The sequence below is a fragment of the Peromyscus eremicus genome, chromosome 2 (genome assembly GCF_949786415.1).
Source record: "Peromyscus eremicus chromosome 2, PerEre_H2_v1, whole genome shotgun sequence".
Taxonomy (NCBI): domain Eukaryota; kingdom Metazoa; phylum Chordata; class Mammalia; order Rodentia; family Cricetidae; genus Peromyscus; species Peromyscus eremicus.
In genome coordinates this window covers 18,667,091-18,677,368 of record NC_081417.1, presented here as the reverse complement: position 1 = coordinate 18,677,368, position 10,278 = coordinate 18,667,091, and the positions used below count along the sequence as shown (strand labels likewise).

The following is a 10,278-nucleotide window of genomic DNA, read 5'->3' as shown; positions in this document are numbered from 1 at the left end:
ACCACAACAGAATCAGAAACACATACAGAAATCCCATAAAAAACACAAAATTGGAAACCATGATATATAAATAAAAGTCCTGCAAGGTAATAAAAATTGTCCAGAGAAAGCATTGTTAGACGAAAAAATCCTGCCCAAATACTCCGTTTTGCGTTGGTCATCTAGTGCTGCGAATGGGGCTTGTCCTTTAATGTGAGACTTGGATGGAGAAAAAATTTTCTTTTTGAGCAGTTGTCACTGGAGATCGCATCTTGGTTAGGGAAGGGGGGTTGTGTCCACTTCCCCTCTCAGTGCTGGAACTCCATCTGGCTTAGACCTGTGCAGGCCCTGTGGAAGAGGACATCTTTAGTGGTTACTGGTAGACAGGAAATTCCAGCTTAGGTTCCCAATCCTGTAACTGAATGTAGAGACAATACCATTACCTGTAACTCAGATATTTTTTTGCTCTTATAATCTTGATAATACTAGTTAGCTTTTGAACTGAATTGTCAATCAGATGATATAAGTGATAGAAGGCTAAAGGTTTCCAGCGTTTCCTCTTCTGCAGTAATGGGAAGGATGGCGTGCCTGACTCACTGTATTTCTGTTGCTATTGTAGCTGACCAGAGATGTTGGATTGCTTTGTACATGAGCAGTCATTATCAAAGCTACCATCCTGACTTTGAGGAGGAGTACATTTTTCAAGCAAATATTTCAAGCTTATCCCCAGTGTTCTCTCTTTGCCATCTGTCCTCTCCTATCCCAGGCATTTCTTTGCCTAGTACCCTAGTGTTTCTAATTGCCCGAGTTCTCCCCAAGGAGCTTTGTCAATGGACTGCCATTCTGAAGGGATTTCCACCTTCAAATAGTCTCCCCCACTCTCAAACAATGAGAAGTTAGTTTGTCCTAATTTATTAACAAATATAATAGTGTATTATTAACTAATATTACAGCATGCTAAAAGTTTCTAAAAATAAAATGGATATTACTAGTATTGAAGCTCTAAACCCATGGCTATGTGGGAGAGTTTCCCTGGGCTCTGAGGTGTTGCCCTCCTACCAGTTTTGTTTTCAATATAGTGGAAGGTCTGTGTTGAAGGGTGGGGCCAGCAGCAGCTCAGAGAAGGACTCTGTGCGTCCTTACACTTCCATCCTTCTTTTCTGTTTAGTTTCCAGATTCATAACAAAGACTAATCTCTTCATTTTAACAGTAAACTGAGATCCTCTGCCCACTCTGGTCTCATCCTAACTTCCTGCTTCCTTCCATGTACCAAAGTTATCTTGGCTTCTCCTGGTTTGTCAGCCAACCAGATTGATCTTGTCTTAGTAACTATTGAAATTATCAATACTGATGTCTTCCACATATTTAGGGGGCTCCTGTCAAAAGCACCACACTCCAGACATGTTTACATTGAGCCAAGATCCTTTTCACTTCCTGTTTTACTTTTCTTTATAGCACTTCTGTTTTCTGGAATAATAAAAGATTTTTTTCTGCTCATATAATGTTTTCTATCATGGAAGACTCTTGAAGGCCAAGACTGTACTTCATTACTATTATACCTTCAGGAGCCAAAAGAGCCAAAAGAATGTTGGTTGAATAATCATAGCAACTGTGTACTGCATTTAATTGCTGGCTAAGCAAAAAGGAAAAGCTTTAAATGGATTGTTTCCCTATTGACCACCTGAGTTTCGTTTATGGAAGATTTGATTGTTATCACATTCTAAATCCCAGAATGTGGTCTAGCATGAACAGTTCTGCTCTTTGAATATCATCAGTTCTTTAGTGGAAAAACAACAAAAAAGACTAACTGAAAATCATGAAGGGCTCAGAAACTCTGCTGGGAAGGAGCGTGGGTAGATTAGCCTTCCTAGGTTGTCACTGGCAGATTAGCTCACTAGGATGAAAGCCAAAGGGAAGAGAGCCTGCCCAGAAGCTTGCTGTAGTGAGGCCATGTGACATTCCTGTTGTCCTCAACTCCCTGGAAACAAGCAGAGGACAGAATCTGGACCGAGCTTCGGGCAAGCAAACAGGTGCAGAAGTGGCCGCCTGTGAGCAAGAACAGAGGAAGCAAGCCTTGGCCTCGAGTCTGTTGGAACTAACTATGGCAGTCTCAGGAAAAAGGCTTTGCTTCTGTTTGCCATGAGAACAGCAAGTGATCTATCTCCAGAGACCACACCCCTAGGAGATGACCTTTATTTTATGAGCTCCACAACACACAGTTTTCTCTCTGCTGTGATGCTCTATCCTGACAACTACGGTGGTGCAGCGTGTGTGTTGCTATGGAGATGCAAACAAGAGGGAGAAAAACGGAAGCTTTTCCTCCACCCTCTCTTACTTGAATTTGAATTCTCATTTGATCGCTGTATCCTATGCCTCCACCTCTGCCATTTTAACATATCTGCTTTGGACTTGGAATTTGGAATTCCTGCTTTATCAGTTTCCCAAACTTTTAAAATTAGATTTGTGCTCCATGAGTGTCATTGCATAGTAAACATTGGTAATTTTTTAATATTTCTGTCTCTGGTGACATATGAGTTGATGTATTTATATTTGGAAAGATTCTTTCTTACTAAAACATTACCTACCCATGTCTTTTATCTCTTTATCCCCCTATTAGAGTCATCTCCTCCTGTTTCTTGGCTTCCTTCTTTTCCTTCTCCTCCTTTTCCTCCTCTTTCTTCTCTCTTTTTGAAGCAGGATCTTACTGTGCAGCACAAGCTGGCCTTGAACTTGAGATCCCCCTGCCTCAGACTTCCCAGAACTAGGATTACCTTCAGGCCCATCTTCATGTTTTTCTTAAGTCTAGTGGTTGAGATCACAGGCTGTCTGGAGCAGACCTTCTGCCCCTCACATGACCTTGGGTCTCTTCCCCGCCACACCAATGAGTGAGTGACGGGACAACTGTGCCTCCATTCCCATCTTCGAAATGGGGAGCAATAAATCTGACCACATCTAGGAAAAAATACAAATAGTCATGCAATAAAATATATGTGGCTCCTATTATTGTTAGTTAGTTAAATATTAAGGCTATTATTTCCTTGTAGGTCACAGCTTTTTATGTTTTTTTATTTGATATTTACATCTATTCCTTAAAATTTGACCTACACATACGTCAAATATTAGGTATACTGGTTTATTCTTTAACTTTGCATTTCTCTTATGTTCTTGTGCACAGAAAGTCTTTCTCAATTTTTCAGAGGGCAGATTTTCACATGCAATCTCTAATTTTTGAAAGCATAGCATTTCTAATTTGTATTTCCACATCTTAACTTTAATTTGTATTTTCTGTCACAGTTCCTCAATCTGCTGTATGGCTTCAGTTTTCTCCTAGAGTAAGGAAACAAAGGCTGAAGAATTCTGTTAAGCAAATTCCCCTTTAAATGTTTTGGTAAGCATTGTGGCACCTGTCAGTGGTACATCCATTATATTGCTGACTGTCTGAAGGTTTCTATTGCTGTGATGAAACATCATGACCAAAGTAATTTTGACAGGAAAGAATTTATTTAGATTATGCTTCCATATCACTGTTCATCATTGAAGGAAGTTACAGGCAGGGCAGGAACCTGGAGGCAGGAGGTGATGCAGAGGCCAAAGAGGGGGCTGCTTACTGACTTGCTCCCATGGCTTACTCAGTCTGTTTACTTATACAAACCAGGACCACCAGCTCAGGGATAACACCACCCATAATAGGCTGGATGCTCTACCATCAGTCACAAACTAGGAAAATGCCCAACAGCTGGGTCTTATGGAGGCATTTTCTCAATTGAGGTTCTCTCCTTTCAGATAACTCTAGCTTGTGTCAATGAACTAGCCTGGATGCTGAGCAACATTAAATGGATATACCACACTGAGCTTCTTTATTTACCACTTAGTAGATATTTGGATTTTTCAGGGTATTGGATATTAATAACGTTGCTATGAGAATCCATCCATAACTCATAGGAAGTTATTATATCTCTTGAAAATGTACCTAAAAATGGAATTGCTGGGCTATACAGCCATTTTGAGCATAACTATTAAAGAAACCGACAAACTACTTTACAAAATGCATCTACCACTTTAATTTCCATAAGCCATGATTGAGTATTCCAGTTTTGTAGGTTTTTTTTTTCTCATCTTTGCTATTTTTGACCTTGTTTAGAGACACCTTAGAGGCTTTGAAGTCATATATCATACTGGCCTTAGTTTTACATGTACCTTAAACTAGAAAATCTTTGAGAAAATTACTAATCCTCACCAGCTCTCTAGGCTCTCCAAACTTTAATCTACTGCTTTCTGTTGTCTTAACAGCAGATGTGGCCATCACTTGTTCAGCCATTCATTGGTTCACTAACAGGACAGTGGTCAAGAGAATGACTGCTATAGGCTATGGAATGTTCTAAGAAGAAGACACAGAATTAAAGTGATTCCTGCCCTCAAGGACTTGAGAACACGTAAACCATAGATAGTAAGAGTTATGGATTAGATACTGACTAATTACAGAACATTATTCATGTTCGATCCCTTTAATCCTACCATCTTTCCAATTGCCATCTTTCTTACATGCTTCACGTTGATTTTTACTGGTAAGAGAATTAGTCTGGAATGAGATAGGAGCTGGTCCCCTGCAAACACTGGTGAAGTCTTCACATTTCACTCTACTGTAGTCCATTATCAGGGCTATTATCTAGTTCAGAATTTGATATGCCGGAAACACCCTGGTTTCTGCCCTTGCATTTTAGAGTAGAAAGATCAGGTGCTCTTTTCATTAGCCGTCCATCTAAGGATACCATATAGGCCATTCCCTCAGCAGATTTGATTTCATTGCAGTGCCGTTTTTCTTTAGGGGGAGGCAGCTAGGATGAACAAGTCCTTGGATTCTGAGGTTCTGACGGCAATGGCATTTATAAGCAATTTATGGCAAGAAGAATAATTCCTCAAATTTTCCTCCAGTGGCCTTGTGATTTCTGCTGTTATATGTTTCCTCTGCTACAAATGACTACCAGCACTGTTTCCTCTTCCCACCTCCCAGAGTGACTGATTTCTACATCATTCATCCATGGTTTGAAAACATGAGCACAAAGAAGGAATTCCGTTCATTGATGGCCCGTTCTCTGATCCTTAGGTGGGGGCCACATCAGTCAGTTGAGGAAGATGTGTAATAGTTACTTTTCTATTCACCGTGACAGGATATCTGATGTAAACAACTTGTGGGGAAATGTGTGTCTTATAGTTTCTGATGAGTCACTCCATCTTGGGGGAGAGTGTGTGGCATGAACTGCCGGTCATGTTATAATGGTATGGTCTCAAAAAAAAGGAGAGTGCTCCCATTCTGGTGTGTTTCTTCTATTTCCATTTCTAGTCCATGTGGAGTCTCCAACCCGGGTGATTTGGGATGGAAATGTCCTTACAGACATACCCATAAGTCTGCCATATCAACATACTAGGAGATTCTAGATCCAGTCAAGTTGCCAATGAAATTAATTGTGACAGATTTTCATACATCTTATTAAATATCCCTATGTCAAAAATTACAAACTGTTCCATGGTTCAGAAGTACTGAGCCCAGTGATTTAACATGGAAAATAATCTAATAGGCTGAAGAATTTATATAGCACATGTTAAGGCATTCTTGACTAGATTGATTGAATGTATCAGAGTACAATATGTGTACATGTAAAAATTTGGTGAAGCATACTGTAATATAATTTGTTCTTTAATTCTGCAAGTTCACAAAACACTTATGTGTTTGGGGTAATTTGCCAGACAATATGTTAGTTTTAGTGGATACACAGTTAAGAAAAATATTATCCTCATTGGAGAGGCAGACCTATGAATGAAGAATTATAAACATCTATCCTTCTCCCTCCTCCCTCCTTCCCTCTCTACCTACTTACGAACCTGTCTGCCTATCTAGAAAAGTCTTCATCATCAGTATAAGAATGAAGTTCTATGAGCTTCCAAAAGAGAAAATTTTGAACTGTGTCTTGAATGCTTCTCCAAGTGTGACTCACAATACAACTGCTTAGTTAGTTCTGTATCCTTTAAAAAGAGAACTTAACATAGACTACTTACGAAGGAAAAGTTTGGAGGGCATAGTGCATGCTGCTATTCAGTTCTGTTGGGGATCCCATGATAAATGGGAGGTGAGTGACTACATGCTAGGCCAAGCATGCAGTTCCAACATAAATGTAGAACACAGACAGCTGGGTGGGACCTAACTCAGACATTTTATTAAAGTCTTCCTTTCAAGAACTGCAGGGAGGGTCCCATGAGCATTACCTGCCATGGGCAAGTTCCCAGTGACTTAAGGAGCTACCACAGGCTTCATTTCCAGAGGGTCTTTCTGCCAACAAATAGTGCCACCTTGCTGACCAAGCTTCTGTCACAATAGGGTTTCTCAGGGAAACTCAAATCACTCTAGCACCATAGCAACAGGCATTCACATTGCCTGGAAGTCTGTTAACATTGCAGCATCCCAAATCCTGCTATGGACATAACAAATCAAACTCTCTGTTTTAGTAAGATTTCTTGTGACTTATATGAGATTAAACTTTAAGAAGTTTTATCTTAAATACCCATAGGATTTCCCAGGTTCTCAGGGATCCGACCCCCTCTTCAGACCTCTGTGGACACTGCATACACATGGTGCACAGACATTCAGTTAAAACACTCATACATACAAAATAAAAAATAAACGAAAATAAATTAAATTGAAATCTACTCAGTATATTAGTGTCACTCTTACAATATAAAATATTTTTCAGTTTGACACAGATGTATGCATTTTGTAGTTCTTGAACACTCAAGCTGATACTTAATGCCACTAATTTTTAAGAAACAATAGCTATTCTGAGAGGACATTGTAGCATTTTATTTTTATTTTTTTTTGTGTGTGTATGCCAAGGGGAACTGTGCACAAGTCCACAGCGAATGACTGTTATTAACCATTTACCCCTGATTGCTTACAGACATTATTCACATTTTATTTTATGCCATTGTTCACATTTTATTTATGAGAACCACCACATTTAATATAATAAGAATATAATAAGACTCTCTTGGTTATTGCGGTACTCAGTCATATCTAAGCATCCCCTACCACTTCTTTTTAACCAAAATAGGTAGGATATGCATTGTAATCTAGAGCAGTAATGCCCAACGTATGATTCCTTTTGAAATACCCTGAGATTCTGTTATGCAGGAAATAAATTTCTGTCATGTCACTTCATAACCTGTATCAATTTTTACTGTGATGGAAGATGTGTGTCTAAGATGCCATAGTTTTCAGATTTTTGTTTAAATCTGAATGTCCTGAAAAACTTCCTATATTCTCTATTGAATATCTTTATGAAGATTTGATGCTGCTAAACCCATTTGCTTTATTAAGCCTGCTTCTCTGTGTGTTGGGATTAACTCTCCATGCTTATTCTATTCATCCTTTGGCTATTCTCACTATTGATGTCCGAGTTCTCTAAGATCTGTAAGTCCTTGATTCATAGAAGATGCAGATCTTAGTCTTGACTACTGTGACAACTAGGTTTGGTACTCAGTATTAAAGATATTCTTGGCTCTGGCTTATTCATTATTTGAGCACACCAACAATGTACTGGAGGAGATTCACAATGATAAATATATTGGTATGGAGAACAATTAGCAAGCTGCTTGAACTCAGTGCACATCTGCACAATCCCCCTTGTTATTTGGGCAGGAAGTCCCTTCCTTAGAGCTGCTTCAACTTAAAGTAAGCTAAGTGCTAATGAGTCACTGGGGCTGTGTTCCTTGGTTCTTGAATTTCACATGCTCTGGCAAGACTACAACAATTATTGATTAGTGCCGAAGAGGTTTCCATCTCTGCTGGCTTGCCCTCCTCCCCCAACACACATACATTACTTTCTTTTATGCTCATATGTGTCAACTTTTCTTTAGTGACTATAACAGAAAACCAGTTTGAAGTTCCTGTTAGCTTGTGACACATTTATCTGTTAGAAAAGTAAAGCTCTGAGGAGGGTGTGTGACTTGAGATAAGGGATAAGTTCACAGGAGGATGGAAGCTAGAGATGAAGCTTAAATCAGCCCTTATAACAAAGAATCTTAACTTTATTATAAATAAATATGCACGACTCCCTCTCGCAGAGGGATCTTGGGGGTACAATCATACTATGGGGCTAGAAGAGGGGAGGTCATTTGGACTCTGAGTTCATATTTATTAGGTCGGTATAGATTTCTTTAAACCTTGAGAAATTTGCTTATCCACCAGGAATATTTCTTTTAATGCAAACCAGGGGATGACAATGTTGTCATCATGAGGCTCATAAGGTGCAAAGTGTTTGTCAGTCACAGTTTCAAAGCTTCACAAGGGAGAAAATAAATAGGTACTTGTGCATGGCTTTACTTTCCAAAAACAAACAAAAAAAATGTTTTAAATATTGACGACAGGATTCAGTCTAAAGTCTCTTTCCTTCATACTTTCTGAATTTCCCGTGGCTTTTCTTTTCTTTTCTTTTTTTTTTTTTTTTACTTAAATATCTTTCACTATGGTTGCTCAGTATTTCTGCTGGGAGTACTATGGGATACCAGTCTGCTGTACGCGCTTTAACTTGCAAGTGCCATTGTTCTGTGGTGGTAAGATTCTTAGAATTATAAAGTGAAGGTTAAGCAGTCAGAGAAACTGCAGCGTAAAGCATTTCCTTCTGCCATTTAAAAATCATTTATTTTAAAAACAAACAAACAAAAGCAAAGAAGGAGGTTCCTGCCCCCACCCCGTTCCAATCTAAATTCCAACATAAATTCGGTACGAGTTTTCAAGTTTTTGCTTTTGGCAGTGCAGTTACAAACAGCAAGGCTAGATTTAAACTTAACATGAAAAAGTTTCCTCTTTTCATCTTTTGCTGAGGCGAGCCCTTTCTGACATCTGTAGGTCAGCCCTTGTTGGTGAGCCGATGACCGTGGAAGTACCTGCGCTTTGGAAACAGCTCAACATTATGTCAAGATAAGTCAAGCAGCAAAGGTCGGGAGAGAACATGAGCCCTGGAGCTCATGTGAGCCCCAGGCAGGTCTTCTATGGAATCTGAGAAGCTCATCTCCGGGGAGAGAAGAACACTGCGTTCCTGCCCAGTCACCCTCTACTGCTGCTCAGAAGCACGGGAGTGGTCAAAGTCAGCTGTGCCCAGGTGAAGGAAGACAGGAGAAGTGGATTAGGTGAACACGGTCAAATGAACGGAGGTAACGATGAAAACAAGGTCTTTCCCTCTTCCCAATCATGTAGCCATCTGCATGCAGTGTCTGGAGTGGTAGCTATCATCTTGGGACCTTGAGAGGGGCTAGTCTAAGCCGACAGTGTACTTAACTAAGGATGGCAAAATAAAAACACAGAAAACAACTGCGTCCTCATAGCCTTTCCTGGTATAGAATTCACCAACATGGCAAGAGTGTTTCAAGTGCATATAACTTTTATGTGCTAAATAGTCCTTTTTAGAAAATGAAACTGTAAACTGAAGTGGTCCTGTGGGTTGGGGTACAATGGAGGTTTATTTAATTTTTTCTTCTTCTTTTATAGTTAAGGAGCTACTACCTAAAGAAAATCATCACTACGGCAACTTTTTTTTTCCCTTTTACTAACCAGATTCTTTTTTTATACAATGTATTCTGAATACAGTTTCCCTGCCCTGTATTCCCAGGTCCTCCCCACTGCCTGTCTCATTTGGATCTACTCCTTTTCTGTCTGTCATCAGAAAAGAACGGGCCTCTAAGAGATAGCAACAAAACATAAAATATAGTAAGATAAAATGAAAACCACCCTATCAAAATCAGACAAGACAAGACAACAGAAAAGTTAAAGAGCCCCAAGAGAAGGCACAAGAATCAGAGACACACTCGTTTTCCCACTCAGGAGTCCCATAAAAGTACTAAACTGGAAGCTATAGTATGTATGCAGAGGACCTGGTGCAGGCCCATGCAGGTCGCCATTGTTGCTTCAGTTTCTATGAGCTCATGAGTTTTGCTTGGCAACTGTTTTTTTTTTTTTAATCTCATCTTTGGATTAACTGTTTTTCTTGCTAGAATACAATTCCTTGGGAAACTGTAGCATGTCATAAATTAAGAAAACTATAAATTATAGAAGAAAATGTACTCACAGAGATATTTTTTGATAATGTGGTACCAAAGAATAGAAAGTGACTCCCATCAGCTTCAGAGCTCTGTTTGGAAAACAGGATTGGCAGATAATCAGTGAAGGGTCAACAACGTAATAGACACAGGTACCTAAAGATTTATTCTTTCCTTCATGTAAGAGAATTGCCATGAGCCAATTATCCCTTG

General features: G+C 39.4%; 1 long non-coding RNA gene across 1 annotated transcript; it reads right to left on the bottom strand.

Annotated features, from left to right (window-relative positions):
• LOC131904549 (uncharacterized) lies at window positions 1-6,312 on the bottom strand. Its single transcript, XR_009377759.1, has 3 exons — window positions 6,241-6,312; window positions 2,751-2,931; window positions 1-316 (listed from the first exon to the last, which is right to left on the bottom strand). It is a non-coding gene; the product is annotated as an uncharacterized LOC131904549 (long non-coding RNA).
• Between the last annotated feature and the right edge of the window lie 3,966 nt (window positions 6,313-10,278).